The sequence below is a fragment of the Heterodontus francisci genome, unplaced genomic scaffold (assembly GCF_036365525.1).
Source record: "Heterodontus francisci isolate sHetFra1 unplaced genomic scaffold, sHetFra1.hap1 HAP1_SCAFFOLD_61, whole genome shotgun sequence".
In the NCBI taxonomy this organism is placed as follows: Eukaryota; Metazoa; Chordata; class Chondrichthyes; order Heterodontiformes; family Heterodontidae; genus Heterodontus; species Heterodontus francisci.
This window is the reverse complement of record NW_027141441.1, coordinates 10,220,812-10,245,737: the sequence shown is the minus strand read 5'-3', so window position 1 is coordinate 10,245,737 and position 24,926 is coordinate 10,220,812. Positions and strand designations below refer to the sequence as shown.

The following is a 24,926-nucleotide window of genomic DNA, read 5'->3' as shown; positions in this document are numbered from 1 at the left end:
GAAGGAGCAATGGAGACAGGTCAGGGAGAGCACATCACCAAAACTGGAGATACTACATTGGACAGGGAGGGTCGGAGGGGGAGAGAGCATGTACATACAGTCAGAATCAGCACCTTCAGGGGAGGAGAGAGAGAGGAACCAGTGAACTGAACCCAGCCAGAGTCAACCTGCTGAAACACCAGTGAGTTCACACTGGGGAGAGATCATTCACCTGCTCCGTGTGTGGGAAGGGGTTCACTCAGTCATCCAACCTCACTGAACATCAACTTGTTCACACTGATCAGAGACCTTTTCAATGTCCTGACTGTGAGAAGAGCTTGAAAAGCAGTAATGATCTGCTGAAACACCAACACACTCACTCTGGGGAGAGGCCGTTCCCCTGCCATGTGTGTGGGAAGGGATTCACTCAGTCATTCAATCTGCTGCAACATCAGCAAGTTCACATGTAACTGCAGGGGTTGGATTCTGCTGTTGTTGCTGCTATTCATCACTTTCAGAGACAAAGTTGGGTCTTACTTTATAACCAGTGTAGTCCAGAGCAAAAGCGTCTTCTTAATGTTGAGATAAACGGGAGAAGAAACCGGGAAGTGGCGGCGAGGATGGTGGAGGTGCTGCACCATCACTTTAATGGTGCACCCTCCCTCCCCCGGGGTCCTCGCTGCACGTCCGCCAGGCCTGGCGGCTCTGATTGGGGTCGTGAGAGCCCCTGAGACTCGGTGCAGCTGAGGCTGCGCTCACCCCCGCTCAGCTCTGTTGTGATATTTAAAATATGAAAGGCCTGTTGGACTGAGAGCTGATCTGGAATTTAGAAAGCAGCATTACTGGAGGCTCATTGCTGCTCAGCACAATCTCACCCCCGATCCTGGGAATTGTTGATTCTGCACCCTGTAGTTCAGTTCTGCAATTAACTCGAGGGGGAGATGTGTGAGCAGAAAAACAGAGCGAAATGAAAACACAGCTGGACAGATGTGCAACAGGTCAATCCACTGTTACAATAACTCCATCTCTGACTCCCTCCTGACAGTAACCAGCCCTTTCACAGAGACTGTGGGTGGCTCTGAAAAGAGCCTTTGGTTTATTAGATGTCATTTTGGCCGCTTTACTTTTTCTGGGAGCTCTGAGCGCTGGTTTTCTTGCGCAGCAGCACGGCCTGGATATTAGGCAGCACCCCGCCCTGGGCGATGGTCACCCCTCCCAGCAGCTTGTTGAGCTCCTCGTTGTTGCGGACGGCCAGCTGCAGGTGTCTGGGGATGATGCGGGTCTTCTTGTTGTCCCGGGCCGCGTTACCGGCCAGCTCGAGGATTTCAGCGGTCAGGTACTCGAGCACAGCAGCAAGATAGACCGGGGATCCAGCACCCACACGCTCAGCATAGTTTTCCTTTCTCAGGAGCCTGTGAACACGGCCCACCGGGAACTGCAGTCCAGCCCGGGAGGAGCGAGACTTGGCCTTGGACCGAGCTTTCCTGCCGGTCTTTCCTCTTCCAGACATTTCCACAATCTCACAAATTCTTTCACAAAGAATGGATAATTTCTCAGCTTTTGTCGTAAGCTTGAAACAGTCAGGATGGCCGAGTGGTCTAAGGGGCTGTGTTTAGGTCGTAGTGTTTTCTGGAGGCGTGGGTTAAAATCCCAAATCTACCAAGTTGTGTTTTGACTGAACTGGAGGGATTTGGGAGCAGTGGTGAAGGGAAAGCATGGAAGAATATTGACAAGGAAAATGATAATGGACCCAAAGATGTTTCTTCAATACATTAAGCTAAGAGGCAACTAAAGAAAGAGGAGTGCACTGAAAAGACCAAAAAGTCACAGTGATTTTTGACATCTTGCCAGGATTGAGTGGCGCGTGCACGGGATGATGTCATTTTGCAGCGCCAACATCATCACATTTCCGCAACAAATCCATCTTCGTACATGCGTGATAAAGCGTCATTGGGTATCTAGCCACCCCATCCCCCGACCACTTGGCTGTAGGAAGTGGCTGAATGGGAGATTTTGCAGCTGCAGCTCTCCCCCCTCGGCAACTCACTCCAGGCCTCGACGATTCCCCCCCTCAGCCGCTCGCTCCAGACCTCGCTGCTCCCCCACCCCCCCACTCCCCTGGCCAGTTGTTCCTCGCTTCGCACTACCCCACTCTCTGACCACTCGCTCCAGGCCGAGCCGCTTCCCTCCTCTCAGCCACTCACTCCTCCGTCGCCCTGTCACTCCTTGCGGCCCTCCTGCTTCTACAGGTGGCGCCTGGTGAAGAAATGTGGGAGCGAGTGTCACGGCCAGAGCTAGCAGCTGTGGGCTGGGCTGGGACAGGGTGGGGGGTGGGGGTGCGGAGAGCGAACAGCCAGAGTGCGGAATTTCGCCAGTAGGGAGGAGGGGGAGAAAGCGAGTTGCAGAGGGGGGAGAGCGGTCAGTGAGGTGGGAGCTAGTAGCTGCGTTCGGGTGAAGTCAATCCTGGTCAGTTACATAAACAAATCACAATAACGAATTGGCAGCACATTTTATCCTCTGCCCGATTTTCCTTTCCATCGATCGGGGTGCTAATTCACTATCTTCCAATGGAAATTCAATCATAAAATTCCTTTTGTATTTAATAGGATTACTGAAATGTTAAATGGATCTGAGGATTACAGTTAGTATTAGCAAACACACCCGAGTGAATTAGCACCCCAATCGATGGAAAGGAAAATCGGGGAAAGTATAAAATGTGCCGCCAATTTCGTTATTGAGATTCATTGAGTAATTCGATTCTGCCCAACACTGAAATTGGCGGCTTTTTTGAATTCAACCTTTCTGCCAGGACGACAATTTAAGCCAATGATTTGCTGTATTTTCTAATTCGAGGCTCGGCAATTGGTTAAGACATGCGAATGGGAAGAGGGTGACCAATCAGAAGTGGGCTCTGGATAGCGCGGGCTCAAACTGCGGGAATTCCAAGTCCCTGAATGACTGAGCTGAAACTGATCAGTTTCACAAACCCTGTCAGTTTCAGTGCAGGAAACACCGTCTCGGGGGAAATAACATCACAAGTGGGTCTGGTTCCAGTGACCGATTCAACGGCTGCTGCAAAACTCCCGGATTCCCTCATTGCAGCGAAATAATTTTGAAATTCTATGAAAACAATGAGTGATTCTGGAGGAGTGATGTGGCTTTTCACTGAGGGCATGTGTCGACTGGAGAAATAACTAACTGTAGAGCCTCAGGCGCTGTTTACACAGCCCGTTCAGAAAATCAAATCCACTGCATATCCTTGCTACAAATGAAATGTCAAATTTGGGGATTCTGGTTTTGTATCCCGAACACAGCACAGATTTATTCCAGACAGTTCTAAACAGCCTATCCCAGCTCCCGTTTCCAGGTCACTGCTCTCTCTGTGAGGCGGTGGGTGGCTCTTAGAAGAGCCTTTGTTGTGTTTGCTGGAAAGGGTCGAGTTGTTCAGCCGCTGAATTCGTAGAGAGTGCGGCCCTGCCGTTTCAGAGCGTACACCACATCCATGGCAGTGACCGTCTTGCGCTTGGCGTGTTCAGTGTAGGTGACCGCATCCCTGATCACATTCTCCAGGAAAACCTTCAACATTCCGCGAGTCTCCTCATGGATCAAACCCGAGATCCGCTTGACCCCGCCACGGCGAGCCAGGCGGCGGATTGCTGGTTTGGTGATGCCCTGGATATTATCACGAAGCACTTTGCGGTGCCGCTTTGCTCCGCCTTTGCCCAGTCCTTTCCCTCCTTTACCTCTGCCAGACTTTCCTTTATTAATTTCCAAAATATACTTTATTCATTAAAATCTGTAAAAAAAAATACATTACAAAACAGTTCCCAAAAGCACCAAGTCAAACAATACAAAGAGTGCAAAGGAGATCAGTTCCCTTCAATACAGGAGTGAGTTGCCTCACAACCCTTCCATTTCATTGTCATGCCATGTACATTTTACAGCAAACAAATATTTTCTGGCTACAGTTCGAGTGGTTTCCCATGGATCCGGCCCCTCAGTTCAGCTTGGTGAGGGGACCTTACACAGTGGTCTTTCCACATTGAGCCTTTGCTGTGGCTGCCCCAAGTTTTAGTGCGTCCCTCAGCACATAGTCCTGGACCTTGGAATGTGTCAGTCTGCAACATTCGGTCGTGGACAACTCTTTGCACTGGAAGACCAGCAAGTTTCGGGCAGACCAAAGGGCATCTTTCACCGAATTGATAGTCCTCCAGCAACAGTTGATTTTTATCTTGGTGTGCGTCCCTGGGAACAGCCCACAGAGCACAGACTCCTGTGCTACAGAGCTGCTTGGGATGAACCTCGACAAGAACCACTGCATCTCTTCCACACCTGCTTTGCAAAGACACATTCCAGAAAGAGGTGGGCAACGTCTCTTTTCCACCACAGCCACCTCGAGGGCCGCGTGTGGATGGGGTGAGACTTCGGGTGTGCAGGAAGGATCTGACAGGGAGGGCTCTTCTCATCATCAGCCAGGCTACATTTTGGTGCTTGTTTGAAAGTTCTGTTGATGAGGTATTCTGCCAAATGACTTTGGACTTCTGCTCAGGGGACCATCCGACAGGATCCACCATCTCCTTTTCCCGTAGGGCCTTGAGGATATTCCGTGCAGACCACTGCCTGAAGGATTGGTGGTCAAAGGTGTTTTTCCACAGAAACTTTTCCATGAAGGATAGGCAGTACGGCACAGTCTAACTGGATGGAGCATTCCGCGGCAATATGACCAGGCCCATCCTTTGCAACACCGGGGACAGATAGAACCTCAGCACGTAGTGACACTTGAAGTTTGCAAACTGGGGATCTACACACAGCTTGATGCAGCCGCACACAAAGGTAGCCATAAGGATGAGGGCGTCGTTGGGTACATTTTTCCCGCCCTTATCCAGAGGTTTGAACATCGTGTCCCTCCGGACTCGGACCATTCTGGATCCCCAGATGAAGCGGAAAATGGCTCAGATGATCGCCACAGCGCAGGAATGCGGTATGGGCCAGACCAGCACCACGTGCAGCAATGTGAGCACCTCGCCCTTGATGACCAGGTTCTTACCCATAATGGAGAGAGATCGCTGCTCCCACATGCTCAGCTTATGTTGTACCCTGGCTACTCGCTCCTTCCAGGTTTTGGTGCACGTCCCAGCCCTTCCAAACCATATCCCCAGCACCTTCAGGTAGTCTGACCTAACGGTGAAGGGGACAAAGGATCGGTCAGCCGAGTTCCCAAAGAACATGGCCTCGCTCTTGCCGTGTTTAACATTGGCTCCCAAGGCCAGTTCGAGCTGGTCGCAGATGCTCATCAGTCTGCGCACAGACAGTGGATCCGAGCATAAAATGGCGATGTCATCCATGTACAGGGAGGTTTTCACCTGAGTGCCTCCGCTGCCTGGGATTGTCACCCCTCTGATGCTCGCATTCTTCCTAATAGACTCAGCAAAGGGTTCAATACTGCAAACAAACAAGACAGGGGAGAGAGGACAGCCCTGTCTGACTCCAGATTGGATCGGGAAACTTTCTGATTCCCACCCATTGATTGAGACTGCACTACTGATGTTTGTGTAGAGTAGTTTGACCCAATTGCAGATTCCCTCCCCAAACCCCATTTTGGAATGCACATCCATCATGTAAGTGTGCGATATCCTGTCAAAAGCCTTCTCCTGGTCCAGGCTGATGAGGCAGTTGTCCACCCTCCTGTCCCGGACATAGGTGATCATATCCCTGAGTAGCGCAATGCTATCAGAGATTGTCCTGCCTGGTATAGTATAGGTCCGATCAGGGTGAATCACCAACTCCAGAGCAGACTTGAATCGACTGGCTATGTCTTTTGACAGAATTTTGTAGTCAGCATTAAGCAGTGAAATGGGCCACCAATTTCCTATTTCTGTCCTCTCCCCCTTCCGCTTGTCGATGAGGGTGGTGATGCCTTTCCTCATGGATTCTAACATACTGCCAGCCTGGAGCATACTCTTGTTTACTGCCAGACAAGTTGATTCTTGCCTCAAATCAGTGCACAATAAAAGAGACTGATTCAGTCAGGCTCCTTTTTATACAGGCCACCCGGACCTGGCTGAGAATGGCAGAGAGAGAGCAGGAAGGGGAGGAGACAGAGTGAAGATTGAACAGAGAGCAGATGGGGAGGAGACACCCAGAGTGACAGACGGAGAGAGAACGGCCCCTCATCTTTCAGCTCCACCTCCAGTTTCCTCCGGGCTGCCAATTTCAAACCCTTTATTAACAGTGGAACCGAAACCCAGCTCTCCACACAAAGCCTTCCAGACTCGGTCTTCATAGTCAAGGCTTTCCAGAAAGCCGGAGCTTTTAAATATGGTCCCGATGCAATTAACGCTCAGTAATATTCCCACCTAAACACAGTCCATTCTATAACAAGAAACCTCCTCAGTCACATCACCATTTCCACACACATCCGCTTCCAGCAGTTTACAGCACCTTACTGCAGCTGCTTGGGGAATCTCCTGTGTTAAGATTGGAGTTGGAAAGCGGCCTTTACCCGGCAGTGTTATTGTCTCACATTGAATCTGCTAGACATCCTGTTCTCTTTATTGCGAGAGAGAAAGCACGGATTTAGGAAATGTTCATTTGAAATGATCTCTATAGAGAACGAGCCCGGCCGTGGGACAGGTATTCCAGTGCAAAGAGCTGTCCATGACCGAGTGTTGCAGACTGGCACATGGCAACGTCCAAGACTATGTGCTGTGGGACGGCATTAAAGCTTGGGGAAGCCACCATGGAGGCTCAATGGGGAAAGGCTGCAGTCTAAGGCCCTAGTAGGCCATAGTACAGTGAGGGGCTGGAACCTCTGTAAAACCCCTCGGGCTGTTTGCACCAGAGAATGTTTGATGTGTAATGTAAATACTGTAAATATAACCTGTGCAGGCAGGGAGAGTGAGATACATCATGTACATTATTGAAGGAAACTGATCTGTATTGTACCTTATGTAATATTAAATTTGAACTGCTTTGCAATGTAATTGCACAAATTATACGAATAAAATACATATTGTGCAAAAGAAAGCAGCTTTCCTGTCAACACACACCTTGTCTCAGGGCACAACTTTCCTGTGATCTTGTCATACCCAACTTCGCTCTATATCTTCTGACACACACACTTTACAGTCTGTCATTTCCAAAAACAAGCATTCTAAAATCAAAAGACCTTTTGTTTATTTCTCCTTTCTTTTCATTTCTCCTCTATTCTTCTCAATCACTCCCTTCAACAGTCCTATTCAGATCAAGTTGGAATGTGAATAGTGTCACAACTCACCTGACACTATTATTACCTTTCTTTTCTCTTGTCTCATTCAATGGGAAAGTTTTATTCACCAGTCTGTTGCTGTTTTACACTCTTGCCATACCATCTGGTATTGCATCCATCTGAATTCTGTGCTTTCATGACCTTACATATCTTTTCCTCTTCTGGATGATTTGTTTGCTTCAGTTCCATTCAACCAGGCTGGACCACAGGGAAGCTTAGAACCTTTGCCTTGGATGGGTCCACGTTGATCCATTACATTCAGAATCACCTCCTTGAAATAACTCCATAGTACAACTACAGTAACCACACAGAATCTGCTTCAAACACTCCTCCACATTTTATCTGTTCTGACTGTCAACACCTCCAGCTCTTTTGTTTAAGTGGAACCCATCAGGTTTGTATAGGCTCCTTCTATTCTGAAAGCTGTAGCACTGGTTCAGGGAATTCAGCCCTGTTTCTCTACTCGAAAGGATCAGCCATGCTTGATCTGCCTCGTATTTTGCTTTTTTTGCAACGTTACAAGACCTCCAATCCTCTGGCACCACACCTGTATCCAGTGAGGGATTGGAAAATGATGATCAGACCTTCCACTATTTCTTAAAAGCAAAATACTGCGGATGCTGGAAATCTGAAACAAAAACAAGAAATGCCGGATTCACTCTGCAGGTCTGGCAGCATCTGTGGAAAGAGAAGCAGAGTTAACGTTTCGGGTCAGTGACCCTTCTTCGGAACTTCGGAGTTCCGAAGAAGGGTCACTGACCCGAAACGTTAACTCTGCTTCTCTTTCCACAGATGCTGCCAGATCTGCTGAGTGAATCCGGCATTTCTTGTTTTTGTTCCACTATTTCTTCCGTGGCTTCTTTCAACAGCCTGGGGTACATTTCAACTGGTCCTGATGATTTATCCACATTCAAGGATGCTCATCCCATTAGGACTTCCTCTCTCCTTAAGTTATCACGTCCAATACTTCACACTCCTCCTCCTTAATAACAATATCTGCATCACCCTCTCATTTGGGAAAACAGTAAAGTATTCATTAAGGATATTGGCCACATCTTCCACCCCGATACAAAGGTTACATTTTTGATATTTTATGTGCCCTGCTGTTTGTTTAGTTGCCTCTTTCTCTAATGTTTAAATGCAACATCTTTGGGTCCATTGTCATTTTGTTTGTCCATGTTCTTTCATGTTTTTTCTTTGCTTTTTGCCGCTGCTCCCAAACGCCTCCAGTTCAGTCAAAACACAACTTGTCAGAAGTGGGAATCGAACCCACGCTTCCAGTGGAAACTGTGACCTGAACACAGCGCTTTCGACCGCTCGGCCATCCTAACTGCCTACGATGCATTATCAATGCTAAGGAAATTATTCATTCTTTGTGAAAGTATTTGTGAGATTGTGGAAATGTCTGGAAGAGGAAAGACCGGCGGGAAAGCTCGGGCCAAGGCCAAGTCTCACTCCTCCCGGGCTGGACTGCAGTTCCCGGTGGGCCGTGTTCACAGGCTCCTGAGAAAGGGTAACTATGCTGAGCGTGTGGGTGCCGGAGCCCCGGTCTATCTGGCTGCTGTGCTCGAGTATCTGACCGCTGAAATCCTCGAGCTGGCCGGTAACGCGGCCCGGGACAACAAGAAGACCCGCATCATCCCCAGACAACTGCAGCTGGCCGTCCGCAACGACGAGGAGCTCAACAAGCTGCTGGGAGGGGAGACCATCGCTCAGGGCGGGGTGCTGCCTAATATCCAGGCCGTGCTGCTGCCTAAGAAAACCAGCACTCAAGAGCTCCCAGAAAAAGTAAAGCGGCCAAAATGTCATCTAATAAACCAAAGGCTCTTTTCAGAGCCACTCACAGTCTCTGTGAAAGGGCTGGTTACTGTCAGGAGGGAATCAGAGATGGAGTTATTGTCACAGTGGATTGACCTGTTTCACATCTGTCCAGGTGTGTTTTCAGTTCCCTCTCTGGATTTCGCTCTGTTTCTCTGCTCACACATCTCCCCCTCTTGTTAAGTGAAGAACTGAACTACAGGGTGTCAGAATGAACAATTTAATAAATCCCGCTGCCTTCGATTTGATACATCCCGAGATTATCCCGGTACATTAACGGGAACTGGTTCGGAGCTGATGAATTAATTTAATAATGGAAGTGTCCGGGTTAATTCTCTGTTTTTCATTTGGACAGTTTGAATTGTGTTTTTTTTTCTCTCCGGTGATCTGAGCACCGCTTCTCAATGAGAATCTGCTCCCGGAACAGAGTAAATGCAGGAAGGAAGAGGCCATTCTCGGGCTGTGTGTTTCTCTCCTAACCTGATCTGTTTAGACCGCACTGTTCCCAGAGGACGGAATCAGTGAGAGTTGTGCACACACAGGAGCTGAGTCCATTGCAGCGCTTTAATATGTGCCTTCCCCCCGGCCCTCCCTATTCTCCGGACACAGAGCTGTCTGTTTCCCCCGGCGGCGGGATAGAGTCGGGGATTCTCTCCCCGCAGTGTCAGGGTCTGCAACCCCGGGGAACTGGCGGTTTCAGTCAGAGTGACCGAGCTGCCTTACATATCCTGTGTACTAATCTCCAATGGATTCAAATATTCGTGAACTCATTGGGTAATGTTAGTAAATAACCCTCATGTGAACGGACCCGGCTCCATTAATGCCTTCCAAATAAAACTGGGATCCATTTCTTTTCTCCAAATGCCAGCTAACGGATCCCAGGAGCGGGGTTGAGATTGTGCTAAGCAGCAATGAGTCTCCGGTAATGCTGCTTTCTAAATTCCAGATCAGCTCTCAGTCCGACAGGCCTTTCGGGAAAGTGATGTGACAAAACAGAAACCATGTGGCCGCCCCTCCAATCTAATGGGTTTGATGATGAACAGAGATGGCAGCTCTTTCCTTTGCTGATTTGGTGGCTCTGAAAAGAGCCCTTGTTACACTTGTTACTGAAGCTGGGTTTTAGGTGCGTTCCCCGCGGATGCGGCGGGCCAGCTGGATGTCTTTGGCCATGATGGACCGGGATCATTCTGGTGAATCTGCTCATTTTCCGGCAGAAGCACCAGTCGCTGTTTGAACTGTTTAAAGTCAGGGGTGTATTAGCAGCCAGAAAGTGAAGGGCAGTTCATTGCTCCCTGCAGCATTATCCGCCTCTTTCAGGAGAAAAGATCAGAAACCGCTCGTTTCTGTCAGTCCCCGAGAAGCCTGTGAGAAGCGGTTAGTCGCTAATTTGTTCCTTTTACAGAGTGGAAGCTGATATTTGTCCCGTTTTAAATTGCTGAACCGGACCTTCCTCCCGCCGCTTCCAGTTAACAGATTGACAAATGAAAACGATTCCTAAAATCGCGTCAGGATTTTGTGATGGTAAATACAGTAAAACAGAACATAAAATGAGAGGTTTTAAAATTGTTGCCTGAAAATTGAAATTTACCATCACTTCAATTCCTTCCTGCTCTGGAATTGCCAGGCTTGTTCCAATTGGAAAATCTATGCAATGAGAACTTCTATTTACTTATATGTGATTCTTCTATTGGATAAGAATTGGATTGAGAAGCGGGTGACCAATCAGAGACAGAGTCAAACTGCGGGGATTCCAGGCCCCCAGTAACTGAGCTGAAACTGCTCAGATTGGCAAACCCTGGCAGTAGCTTCACACATTGGACATTTCACACTGAGTCATTCAAGGGCTGGTGTGAGAGAAGCTTCAGATCCTCTCATTACTCTCTGACTCATTATTCATCTCGAACCAAACAATTAGTAAATGTAAAGCAGTGAAGAGACTTTTCATTCTCACTGCAGAATGTGTCATCTGGGGAAATAAGGAACTATTATTTTCGGAGATTCCAGGTGCATTCCGCCCTGAACAAATCCATTCCTAACATTCCCGATCACAGCCTATCCCAGCTCCTGTTGTCACCCGACTCCAGCTGAATTGGAGAAACTCATGTGTTGGGGTTTGAGTTGTGAGGTGGGGTTTCTCCGCCAGTGTTACTGTCTTACAAACTCTCCCCCTGAATTTGTGAACTGTGACTGCACCGAACACATCCCCAGTTCGAGTGAGGGCCGGACATCCCTCTGTTTTATGACAGAGAGTGGGGAAAGGGCTGGGTGGAGGGGAGTCACCAGGGATCCTGGATTTACTCCAAATCATTTCCATGTGGAATCTGCAGGCGGGGCCTGGACAGGGATCATTTGATCAGCGGATCAGCTCTTTCCTGAGAGATGTGGGTGGCTCTGAGAAGAGCCTTTGTGTTCAGATGTTTACAAGTTTCCCGCGCTTTCACTTCTTTCCAGACCCTGCTTTCTGAGACTTCGCTGCTTTCGGCTTGACCTTGCTCTTCCATGTCTGCACTTTCTTCAGCGCCTTTCCGCCCGCCGCACTCTTGCCTTTTTTGACCTTCTTCACAGGAGACTTTTTCTGAAGCGCTGCTTTCTTCACCGCCTTATTTGGCGTTGCCGCCGCCTTGCTGCTCGTTTTCTTGGCTGTTACTTTCTTTGTTGTCACTTTCTTGTCTGCTGGTTTCTTCACTAAAGATTTCTTGTCTGCTGGTTTCTTCACTGAAGATTTCTTGTCTGCTGGTTTCTTCACTAAAGATTTCTTGGCTGCTGCTTTCTTCACCTTCTTTCCCACTTTTCCCTGGGTTTTCCTTCTTGCTGATTTTGAAGGAGCCAGAGGCGCCCTGTCCCTTGCTCTGCACCAGGGAGCCTTTGTTCACATTCCTCTTGATACTTTGCTTGATCTGGGTCTTGAGCTTCTCCTGAGCGGTGGCAGACCTGCAAGGAATCAACTACCAGCTAGCGTATAAAGCGAGACCAAGGCTCAGGGCCTTCAGTTACCTGGAGGGGAGTCGGAGAGGCAGCGGATCCTGTGAGGAACCACAATCCAGGAAGGATGAGAAGGTCATTGTCAGGGTACAGAGGAGATTAAGTTACAGATTTACCAGTTTATAAGCAAGCGCAGAGCGAAGGAACGGTGCTGGGGCATATCAAATAATTGGAAGCTGTGATCAGTTGGAAGGCAAGAGTGATTAAATGACAGAAGAGATGATGGTGCAAGGCAAAAGTCAGTGAAAGAATAAATAACATTTTGTAAGCACAGATACCAGGAGTGGGGTTTGACCCCACGCAGACACATGTCTATTGGATCTTAAGTCCAACGCCTTAACCACTCGGCCATCCTGGTACGTTAACCCACCACTGAAAATGAAATTTAATGTGATCCGGGTGCCATCTGGCCTTTTCCAATATTCAGTTATGACTCCTCTCCCATGCTAAATTGGACCCTTCATTATTTATGAACCTCAATCGGATCACCCCTCAGTCTAGGTTTCTCTAAGGTGTAGGGTCCCAACTCTTTTAGTCTAACTTGATAACCAAAATGTCTTATACTGGGAATTCGTCGAATGTCTCTCCTCTGTACCCTTTCCAAAGCCTCAATATCACCCATCATGTGAGGAGACCAAGACTGGATACAATATTCCAAGTGAGTCCTGACCAAGGTTTCATGAAAGGACAAATTCAGGACATCTCAGATACTGAAGGAGTCCGTGTCCAGAAGCAGCAAGACCTGGACAACATTCAGACTTGGGCTGCTAAGTGGCAAGTAACATTCACACCACATAAGTACCAGGCAATGACCATCTCCAACAAGAGAGAATGTAACCATCTCCATTTGACGATCAACAGCATTGCCATCGCTGAATCCCCCCACCCTCAACATCCTGGGGGTTACCATTGACAAAAGCTTAACTGGACCATTCACATACATACTCTGGCTGCAAGAGTAAATCAGATAGTGGGAATTCTGTGATGAGTAACTCAGCTCAAGGCACGTGGTGAAATGCTCATTAGGAGAGCTGGAGAAATGGACTGGTCAGGTGGGCAGAAAAGTGGCAAATGGAACTCAACTTGGAGAAGTGTGAGGTGATGCCTTTGGTGAGGTCAAACACAGCAAAGGAATACACAATTAATGGGAGAATGCTGAGAGGTGTAGAGGAAGTGAGGGACCTTGAAGTGAATGTCCACAAATCCCTGAAAGTAGCAGGACAGGTTGATAAGTTGGTTGAGAAGGCTTATGGAATCCTTTCCTTTATTAGCCGATGTATAGAATATAAGAGCAGGGAGGTTATGCTGGAACAGTGTCAATCATTAGTTAGGCCACAACTTGAGTTCTGTGTGCAGTTCTGGTCACCTCATTCCAGAAAGGATGTAATTGCACTAGAGAGGTTACAGAGGAGATTTACGAGGATGTTGCCAGCTCTGGAAAAATGCAGCGATGAGGAAAGATTGGATCAGCTGGGGTTGAATAGAGGAGGCTGAGGGGAGATTTGAATGAAATGTACAAAATTGTGAGGGGTCTGGATAGAATGGATGGGAAGGGTCTATTTACATTAGTAGGGAGGTCAGTGACTGGGGGGCATAGATTTAAAGTGATGTGTTGAACAATTAGAGGGGAGATGAGGAAAGGTTTTTTCACCCAGAGGGCTGTGGGAGTCTGGAATTCACTGCCTGTAAGGGTAGCTGAGGCAGAAACCCTCAACTCATTTAAAAGGTGTCTGGATGTGCACCTCAAGTACCTGAACCTGCAGGTCTACGGTCCAAATGCTGGACAATGGGATTCAGCTGGGTGGCTCGTTTTTTGGCCTGCCTGTGCTGTAAAATTTCTATGTTCTATGATTCTATGCAGACACAATGGGCCGAATGGCCTCCTTCTGCACTGCAATAATTTTGTGATTTTTGACTCTCCAAAACTTGTCAACCATCTACAAGGCACAAACCAGGATGAGTGCAGCACCAACAATACTCTAGAAACTCGACACTGTCCAGGACAAAGCAGCCGCCTTGATTGTCACCCCATTCACCACCTGAAACATTCACTCCCTTCATCACTGACGCACAGTGGCAGTAGTGTGTACCATCTACCAGATGCACTGCTGCAACTCACCAAGGCTCCGCAGACAGCACCTTCCAAACCGAAGACCTCCACCACTTTGAAGGACAAGGACTGCAGATGCATGGAAACACCACCATGTGCAAGCTCCCCTCCAAGTCACACACCATCTGATCTGCAAATATATCGCTGTTCATGCACTGATGCTGGGTCAAAATCCTGGATCTCCCTTCCTAACAGAACTGTGGGTGTACCTACATCACATGGAGTGCAGCAACTCAAGAAGGGAGCTCACCGCCACCTTGTCAAGGACAATTAGGGATGGGTAACAAATTCTGGCCTTGCCAGTGTCGCTCACATCCCATGAAAGAATATGCCTCATTTTATACTCAATTGTCCTCTGAATGCAGCCCAACCCTCTATTTGCTCCAACTATCACTTCACAGCATTGCTGCTGTACCTTTAGAGATCTGTGCACGAGAACATCCAGATCTCTGCTCAAAATTATTTTCTTTTTTCCACCTACTTTAATGTTTTTCCCTGAAGGGTGTATGGATGTTGAGCATTCGCCCTGTCCACATGAATAACACTGCACTTACCCAAATTAAACATAATTTACCAGTCATGAACCCAATCTCCCAACACATTAACATCAGCCTGAAACAGTCGAGTATCGTCTACAGTCTGAACACTCGCACAGATCTTCAAATCATCTGTAAATTTACAGATGGTGCCCCCTACACCTACATCCAGATCATTAATAAAAATAGTAAAGAGCAACAGTCCCAACACCGATCCCTGTGAGATACCATTGGTAACTGGTCTCCAAACAGATCCAGATCCATCTGTAACTACTTTCTGCCTACGTCTGCCAGTCAGTTCCCAATCCAGATCAATATATTACCACTGATACCAGGGACTTTAATCTTATAGAGAAGCCTCTTGTGTGGAACCTTATCAAAATCTTTTGACTGTGATCTGCTAATTGAACACAGGCCGGGGATGAGGCCTAGGCCTGTCCTGCTTTGTGTGTGGGTCTCAGGACCACACAAGGTGAGATCAGCTCACTGAGCACAGGCCCATCCTGCTCTATATGGTGCTCAGTACCTCACCAAATGAGAATAACTAACACACCACTGGCCATGGAGCCTCGGCCCATCCTTCCCTGATTGCGGTTCAGTGCCAACCAGGTCAGATCAGCTAATTCAGCACAGGCCGGAGATGGAAGCTGGATCTTTCCTGCTCTGGGGACTCCGTACCATACCAGGTGCGATGAAGTAAAATACCACAGGCCGGGGATGGAGCCTGAGATTTCCCTGTTCTGTGTGGGGATCTGGACAACAACGTGTGAGAAGAACTATCATCCCTCAGGCTGAGGAAGGAGCCTGGGCCCATTCTGTTCTGTGTGGCTCCTACCACACTGAGTGGGATCAGTTAACACAACACAGGCCATGAATACATCCAGGCCTTTTCCTGCTCCGTGTGGCTCAGTATCACACCAGGTGGCATCAGCTAACACAGCACAGGCTGGGGCTGGAGCTGGAGCCTGGGCCCGCCCTGCTCTGTGGGCTCAGTAACAACCCGTAAGATGAACTTTTTTCAAAAGACTTCAGTGTATTTATCTCTGTCCAACACTGTGAGGCAGCTTTCTGTGTTTATAAAGAGTGTAATTTATTGACTGGTCTCTTGGATCAAACAGGGTAACATACAGAGGTCTGTGTGCAGAGGGTTTGGGGGTGAGCTCTGATTCCTAACCCTTTCTGGATTGTGAGGAATAAAGAATGAATGAGAGAGAGAGAATGTGGGAGAAGGGATGATGGAAGAATTTGTCCGTGAACCTGATTAAAAGTGGCTCAAACGCAAGATAATATTAAGATATCAAGAGCAGAACATTAACATAATCTGAGTTCCGCGATCTGGTCGGGTCCCATTCCCCTGAAGTGAGGAATGAACGGGTGGGGAAATTCCGCCTGGAGTTATATTTGTCTCCAATGAAGATGAGTTCACAGTGAGGCTGGAATAGCTCAGTTGGGAGAACACTAGATTGAAGAACCAGGATACAATCCCTGGTTTCATCAGTTTTAATTTGGTGTCTCCTTCATTTTAAGTAGAGAGAATCAGAGGGGAGATTTTCCACTCTTGACCCCATGGGCTGAATTTTAAACTAACGGTGCGGCTCTCGGCAGAGGCACCGGAAGTGGGTGTCGTCACCACACGAGTGAAATGTGGACGACCGACCCCGATCACGGAGCAGCCGACCAATTAATGAAGGGGAGGCGTGGGGCCCATGTAAACAAGGACCAGAGGCAGGGAACGAGGCACCGATGGCACCGACATCTGACACAACGGCAGGTGCTGGCACCATATTGAAAGGGCTGCCAGACCTGCATTCACTGCTGCCTGGTTTAAAGGAGTGTCTTCCTGAGAGCCCTCTGCTGCCCCAGAACCCGTTCTGCTGCCTCTGCTGCCCCAGGACCCATTCTGCTGCCTCTGCTGTCCCAGAACCCGTTCTGCTGCATCTGCTGCCCCAGGATCCGTTCTGCTGCCCCAAGACCCGTTCTGCTGCCTCTGATGCCCCAGGACCCGTTCTGCTGCCCCAGGACCCGTTCTGCTGCCTCTGCTGCTCCAGGACCCGTTCTGCTGCCCCAGGACCCGTTCTGCTGCCTCTGATGCCCCAGGACCCGTTCTGCTTCCCCAGGACCCGTTCTGCTGCCTCTGCTGCTCCAGGACCCGTTCTGCTGCCCCAGGACCCGTTCTGCTGCCTCTGCTGCCCCAGGACCCTTTCTGCTGCCCCAGGACCCGTTCTGCTGCCTCTGCTGCTCCAGGACCCGTTCTGCTGCCCCAGGACCCATTCTGCTGCCTCTGCTGCCCCAGGATCCGTTCTGCTGCCTCTGCTGCTCCAGGACCCGTTCTGCTGCATCTGCTGCCCCAGGACCTGTTCTGCTGCCTCCGCTGCCCCAGGACCAGTTCTGCTGCATCTGCTGCCCCAGGACCTGTTCTGCTGCCTCTGCTGCCCCACGACCTGTTCTGCTGCCTCCGCTGCCCCAGGACCAGTTCTGCTGCCTCTGCTGCCCCAGGACCAGTTCTGCTGCATCTGCTGCCCCAGGACCAGTTCTGCCGCCTCCGCTGCCCCAGGACCTGTTCTGCTGCCTCCGCTGCCCCAGGACCTGTTCTGCTGCCTCTGCTGCCCCAGGACCTGTTCTGCTGCATCTGCTGCCCCAGGACCTGTTCTGCTGCCTCTGCTGCCCAGGACCCGTTCTGCTGTCACTGATGCCCCAGGACCCGTTCTGCTGTCTCTGCTGCCTGATAGGTAAGGAGCTGAATGCGAGCCTGCAGTGACCATGGTCCAATGGTTTGGCGATGCCTTCCTGCAGGTTCGCCTCCAGGTGACAACAGATAGGTGGAAGATCCTCTTCCCCAGGGATGGGAGGTGGAGACCTGTCCACCTGACCAAGCAAAGCTGCTTTGAGATAGTAGGTGAAGTCAGCAGCCGTGGGGTCACCCCCAAGACATGGATCCAGTGCACGAAGTGGGTCAATGACCGGATCCGGGTTGCTCAGGCACAAACTCAAAACACTTTGGACCCTTTGGACATTGCGCATGGCAGAGTGAGAGGGAGTGTTTGGTGGAAAGGGAGTGACCACCCAGTCATGTGTATTGGGGAAGGGCAGCAGGACATGCTGCCTGAGGCTTGGATGCATCTCGGTGGGAGGTGCACATCAGTCATTGAATAAACTCACACAGTCCCTCGAGAGGGGCCACATGCAGGAGGAATATGTGTGTCCACATCATGGACTGCTGGACTATCACCATCAGAGGTATTGGGTTTGTCCCCGCTGGGAGACTAACTTTGTTGATCATAGTGGCTGCAGGAGAAGACAGCCCACAATCGGAAAGAGCATGTCAAGACTGGCAGTGGATGCCTTATCTCCATGTCCTCATTCCGATGGAGGAGGAGGCCATGGAACAGGCAGGGCAGCAAAGCAGCTGCTCCATAGCTGATGGAGAGACAGGGACACCTACCTAATAGAGTGAGTGAACATCTCGTGGGGCACAAGGGAGCATCCGCTGCAAAGGAGCCATACTGCTCATCTGTTCACCACTGCATCAATGGAGCTGCACAGTTGGGGTGGTTGGAATGTCACGATGGGCAGACCCTAACCCTTCACTGTCCCTGTTTTCACATGCAGGCTAGGATGAACGACAAGAGCGAAGAGCTGGAGAGACTGGGGGACAGCCAGACACCTCTGAGGAGGAGGAGGGAGCCTCAGATGGTGAACCATCACCTCATTCCCGTGCACCCTCCACCAGCACAGAAACCCTCACTCGATGGGTATCCACTTGCTGTTAGATTTGGGCACACAAGCTGGTGAGGACGTCACAGACAGGCCCGGGCAGCTGACGGAGGCTGTGATAGCCGAGGCCACTGGCAGTTGGAAGTCTGTGGGAGGCCAGGCCCATGCTGAGTCCCAGGCTGATGACGTGCCTCTGGTGTCACCAGCAACACGGGAAATACTGCAGCTGCAGCAAGAGGTCAGGCAACATCTGGCAGAGTTGCCAGAGGTTATGTGTACCCAAGTTCGGATGATGGAGGAGTCCATCCAGGCCTTGCATGCTGTACTGTCTCTGATGCGGGTGTGTCTGGCTTCCTTCCTTGAGAGATTGGTGACTCTGATGGAGAGCCAGATCCAGCCGACCAAACAGTGGCTGCCGGAGATGTGCGCAGACTTGCACTCCATCGCTTTGTCCATGAGCTCCATCCAGCGGTGACAAGGTGAGAGGGGGGACGTGGCACCTGAACTCTTCACCAGGTCCTCGTCCCTCTCAGGTCAGCAGCGAGGTACAAGTGTGTCTTATAAGGGGGAGGAGCAGCTGGCTGCTACATCTGGGGTCCCCTCTCAGGGTGTTCCTGGTGTGGACAGTAGCTCCAAAGCCCCTCTGCGAGTGACACAAGTGATGCCAGTGCCTGCCTCCATCATCCTCGATGACAGAGTGGTGTCCCTGTACCTGTGCAGGAGGCCCTCAGTGTGCCGGGGCCCTCCAGGCCTCAGGCAGCAAGAGGACGGCCACCAATGTCATCCCAAGCCATGGGGCAGCAAGGTCAGCAGCCTGTCTCCATCTCAGTTGACAGAGCAGGGGGAGCACCCCGTAGGAGCACCCGGAAAAGATTTAAGAAGAGCACCTAGATTCACTGAGGGGTTCACGGGTGAATGTACATTCCAGATGGATAGGGTTGTGTTTGGTGTCACACGGAATATAGAAATGATGTTCTCTCACTATGTCTCCTTCTTATTGTTGATACCCTTTGGGACTTCATTTAAACCCTTCCTCCCAAGGGGCTGGAAGTGAGGGACCAAGCCCTGAGTTTACAAAGCTTCGGCCTTGTCACTGTGCGATGTGTACCTGGACGCTGCAGAACAGAAGGAAGGAGGTGACAACAGGGCTGCTTAAAGCTAAGACTTTATTGCTGTGGTTCCAGAAGGTGGTAAGGCTCAAAGGAAACTTGAATGTATAAGGGTGTCTCATGTCTCCCTTGTGTGTATCTCATGGCCCCTTTCCTGCTGTGCCTGAGGTTCTTCATCTGGCACTGCTTGGGCAGCATCCTCCTCCACATCCTCATCATCAGAGGAGACACCACACTCCACGATATCCTCACTAGTCAGCACCTCACCCCTCTGTAATGCCAGATTGTGCTGTGCACAGCAAACCACCACGATATGCGACACCCTCGCCGGGACATACTGAAGGGCTCCACGGGATCGATCTAGGCACCTGAACCTCATCTTCAGGAGACCAATGGCCTCCTTGATGGTCGCTCGGGTTGACCCGCAGCAGGTGTTGTACCTCTCCTCTGCATCCGTGCGTGGGTTCCTCACAGACGTCAGTAGTCATGTCCTCAGTGGGTAGCCCTTGTCTCCAAGGATCCATCTCTGAAAGCGGATGGGGCCGCGGAAAGGTTCTGGCACCTGGGAGTGCCTTGGTATGCAGGCGTTCTGGCTGCTTCCCGGGATTTGTGCAAACACCGATGGGATCCATTTGCAGTGGTCGCAGACCAACTGCACACTGAGCAAGTGGAAGCCCTTCCTGTTGAAGGCTGCTGGCTGGTCTGCAGGAGCCTTGATGGTCACATGGGTGCAGTCAATGACACCCTACACCTGGTGGAATCCAGCGATGGCCCCGAATCCTATAGCTCTCTCAGCTTGACTGTTTGGATCAATGTGCACATAGTCACCGGCCCTCCTGAACAGGACATTGGTGACCTCCTTGATGCACTGATTCACTACAGACTGTGAGATTTCACACATATCTCCAGTGGATCCCCGCAATGATCTGGTGGTGAAGAAGTTCAGTGGCACGGTGACCTTCAGTGACACTGGCATCAGGTGCCCACCAAGTCGCATGGGGCACAGCTGCATCATGGCAGAGAGATCAGTGACGACCTCCGTGGAGAGGTGCAGTCTGCGGAGACACTGTCACTCGGACATCTGCAGGTAGTTGAACCTCGGCTGACGTGTTCCTCTGCCTCCTTCTCCAGCCTCATGTTGGAGGCTGGCCTTCCTGTGGGCCCCCAAGCTGCTGTGGTGCCCCTGCTGGTGCCTGCGCCTCCCTCCCTTCCTCTCTACTCCTCCTCCTCCTCCTCAATGGGAGCCTCGAATCCAATGAGAGCCTCGAATGAGGCCCATGACAGGTTGCCCCTCCCTGAGTGCAAGGCCTTCACAGTAAACAACACCCAGCCACATTTACCTCTCTTGTCATCCTCAATGAGGTGGCACTGCCCCAATGACACCCTGGTGTGGCTCACCCTGCAAAGCTGGCACATTGGCCCCCACTCCTGACAGTGTTTCCCGATGCCTTTTCCCCCTCCACCCTTGCTGCCAAGTTTTGCTGCCTCACCCGATAGCTTCCCAGTGAAGACAACACTCAGCTCCCACCTCCCAGTCACCTCCTTTAACCAGGCGAGGCTCTGAAGCCCCGTGGTTCCCGTGTGCTATTAGTTCAATTGGATCCAGTGAATAAAATTGCTGACAATTGGCCTCATAAATACTTTAAATGCCTTCTTGCCGTGTGGATGTGCGAAGTCTGCCCTCCATGTCAGCCGCCGACAGAAAAATCCGGTCCAACGTCTTCCATCCCTATTTTATACATCCCCCTCCCCCTCCCCGGCCTCCATTCCCGTCTCCAACGGTCCCTTAAAATTCTGGCCCATGTCTCTAAGACTAATGGGAGTGAAACTACTGCTGCTCCTTAGACTGAACAGGGAGAGCTGCTCTCTCTGTGTTTAAAGTGAATGAATCTGCTCTTTACCTTGTCTTACTGGAACGTTCACTGTCTGGAGATGTCTGTTTGAAAATGTTTTCCTGTTATATTAATGGAGCAGAGGAGCAGATGTGAGGTACTGTTGAACAGAGAGGTTTGGAAGTGGGTGAAGGGGTGGAGTGACGGTGTGAGTGAGGTGTGCAGTGAGTTGGCCATTCTCAATAGAGTGTCAGGAATGAAGGTCAGAGGAACAGACCAGGCTGGAAACACAGAAAGAGCGAGGAAAAGCTGGTGTGAAAAAAAGAGATTAAACAACAGGCTTGTTCATTTGGTTTGGGTCTGGTGTTTAGAATACCCGGAATCTGGGTTCACTTCCCTTCCAACTCAGCGAATTGTATCAACATTATGTTCATAAAACCATAGAATGATACCCAAAGAAGGAGACCATTTGGTCCATTGTGTCAGTGCTGTCTCCTGTAATCTGTACATTTTTCCTTCCAGTATTTATCCCTATCGCTTCTCAAAGTTACGACTGAATCTGCTTTCAAGTCCTGATCAGACAGTGCATTCCAGATCACAACACATCACTGTATAAAAAATCATTCCTAATTTCGCCTCTGGTTCTTTTCTCAATCACCTGATAAATACATCCTCTGGTTACTGACCCTTTTGCCACTGGAAACCATTTCTCCTTATTTAACTTATTGAAAACCTTCTTGATGATGTCACATACTAGACTGCCAGTAAAACGGAAGCCCATGGAATAAAACGGACAATGACAGCATGCATATGAAGTTTGCAGACTGATAGGAACATAGGAGCAGGAGTAGGCCATTCAGCCCGTCGAGCCCACCCTGCCATTCAATATGATGATGACTGATCGTCCACTTCAATGCCTTTTTCCCACACTATCTCCATATCCCCTATGTCATTTGTATTTAGAAATCTGTCAATCTCTGCTTTAAACATACTCAATGACTGAGCTTCCACAGCCCTCTGAGGTAGAGAATTCCAAAGATTCACAACCCACTGAGTAAAGAAATTTCTCCTCATCTCTGTCCGAAGTGGCTTTCCCCTTCCGTTGAAATTGTGTCCCCTGGTTCTAGACTCCTCAACCGGGGGAAACATCTTAGCTTCATCTACCTGTCTATCCCTTTAAATATTTTGTAAGTTTCAATGAGATCACCTCTCATTCTTCAAAACTCTAGAGAACTCAGGCCCAGGTTCCCCAATCTCTCTTCATTTGACAGTCCCGCCATCCCGGGAACAAGTCTGGTGAACCTTCGTTGCACTCCCTCTATGGCAATGATATCCTTCCGAAGGTAAGGGGAACAAAACTTCACACAGTATTCCAAAGTGCAATCCAACCAAGGTTATATACAAATGAAGCAAGACTTCACTACTCCTGTACTCAAATCCTCTTGCGATAGAGGCGAACATATCATTTGCCTTCCTAATTGCTTGCTGCACCTGCATGTTAGCCTTCAGTCACTTAGTGACAAGGACACCCAGGCCCCTTTGTACATTCACACTCTTACCATTTAACAAATAATCTGCACATCTGTTTCTCCTACCAAAGTGGATAACCTCACATTTTTACACATTATATTTCATGTGCCACTTTCTTGTCCACTCACTAAGTCTGTCCAAATTCCCTTGAAGCCACCTTGCAACTTCCTCACAACACACATTCCCACCTAGTTTTGTGTCATCTGCAAACTTGGAAATACTACATTTGGTCCCCACATCCAAATCATGTGAACAGCTGGGTCACAGTGTGGTGGTGAACAGTTGGATTTCTGTCTGGAGGAAGGTTTACAGTGGGTTCCCCATGGTTCCTCAAAACTTCAGTTATGTGCAGAGACTGGAAAAGCTGGGGTTGTTCTCCTTGGAGCAGAGCAAGTTCAGAACAACTTTGACAGAGTTAGAATCAAGGAATCAAATGGTTACAGTACAGAAGGAGACCATTCAGTCCATCATGTCCATGACAGCTCTTTGCAAGAGCAGATCAGCTAATTCCACTCCTCTGCCCTTTCATTGTAGCCCTGCAAATTTTCTCGATTCAGGTGTTTATCCAATTCCCTTTTGAAAGCCACGATTGAATCTGCCTCCAGCACACTCTCAGGCAGTGCATTCCAGATCCGAACCACTCACTCTGTCCCACACCCCGGTACCATTGCAGAAAATCTTTTCTGTTCATTTCATCCCTCATAAATAATTGAAATGAAATGTTTATTCGGAAATGCACAACATAAAAAGGAGAGAGAAATAAATGCTGAGTAAAATAGAAGTCAATGTTTGGAAGGTAAAAAGAGCAAAAGATGTAACTTTTATTCTGGTTGAGTGAGAGGAATATATCACACTTTGGGGCTTTTGTAAGAGGATTTACTGATAAACCTGGGATTTGAGAGGAAGCTGGTTCATGGTTTACAGAACAAATTCAGCCCATGGGGTGGAGCCAATAGCTGCACCGTCCAATAACAGACAGGACGGGGACACTGTCTCAGGCCTGGTGAGCTCAGTCGATGAAAGCATGAAACTCTGAATCTCAAGTTTTTGAGTTTGAGCCCACGGTGGGTGTTTTCTATTTCCTTTTTAGGCTGATTTTACAGGCATTCTCCAGCTCTGAATTCCTCGGCAGAGAGTTCAAGGAGTGTTTGAAATGAGATTCAACAGCAGTATGAGAAAGTCTCTCCTTGATTCAGGACTCTTACCTCTCTGCAGCATCTCGCTGCTGAAGATTGAACTTTTTCTCATTTCATTCTCAGCTCAGGGTCAGTGTGGATCACTGGGACTTCTGGCTGTCTCCCACTTCACAATCCATCAGTGCTGAGAAAGCAATGGGGAATATTACTCACATGTTGTAATGTTCTATAAATACTTGAATGTATTTCACACTGTGTCCAACAGTGTGAATCTCCCCTGGTATATCAGCTCACCAACACTTCAACAGAACATTCACATAATGTGAGCTCTGAGATCTGTTCAGATCCCATTCCCAAGACCTGGAAAGTGGGATTGGGCTGGATCACTCTTTTTCAGCTGGCACAGACACGATTGCTAAATGGTCTCATTCTGTGCCATACATTTTCTCCATTTTCTATGTTCTATGAAGTGAGGTGTGATTGGGAGGGGCAATTCCACCAGTGTTATATTTTCTACCAAAAGAATGACACAAGGGATACTTCACATTTTTATTCATTCATTCATGCGATGTGGGCATCGCTGGCTAGGCCAGCATTTATTGCCCATCCCTAATTGCCCATGAGAAGGTGGTGGTGAACTGCCTTCTTGAACCGCTGCAGTCCATGTGGGGTAGGTACACCCACAGTGCTGTGAGAAAGGGAGTTCCAGGATTTTGACCCAGCGACAGTGAAGGAACGGCGGTATAGTTCCAAGTCAGGATGGTGTGTGGCTTGGAGGGGAACTTGCAGGTGGTGGTATCCCGTGCATTTGCTGCCCTTGCCCTTCTCGGTGGCAAAGGTCGCTGGTTTGGAAGGTGCTGTCGAAGGAGTCTTGGTGCATTGCTGCAGTGCATCTTGTAGACGGTACACACTG

General features: G+C 49.4%; 2 non-coding genes across 2 annotated transcripts; both read right to left on the bottom strand.

Moving 5' to 3' along the window:
* Positions 1-8,494: 8,494 nt before the first annotated feature.
* On the bottom strand, positions 8,495-8,577 carry trnal-cag (transfer RNA leucine (anticodon CAG)). Its single transcript has one exon. It is a non-coding gene; the product is annotated as a tRNA-Leu (tRNA).
* A 3,744-nt stretch (positions 8,578-12,321) lies between these two features.
* On the bottom strand, positions 12,322-12,404 carry trnal-uaa (transfer RNA leucine (anticodon UAA)). The gene has a single exon. It is a non-coding gene; the product is annotated as a tRNA-Leu (tRNA).
* Positions 12,405-24,926: the final 12,522 nt, after the last annotated feature.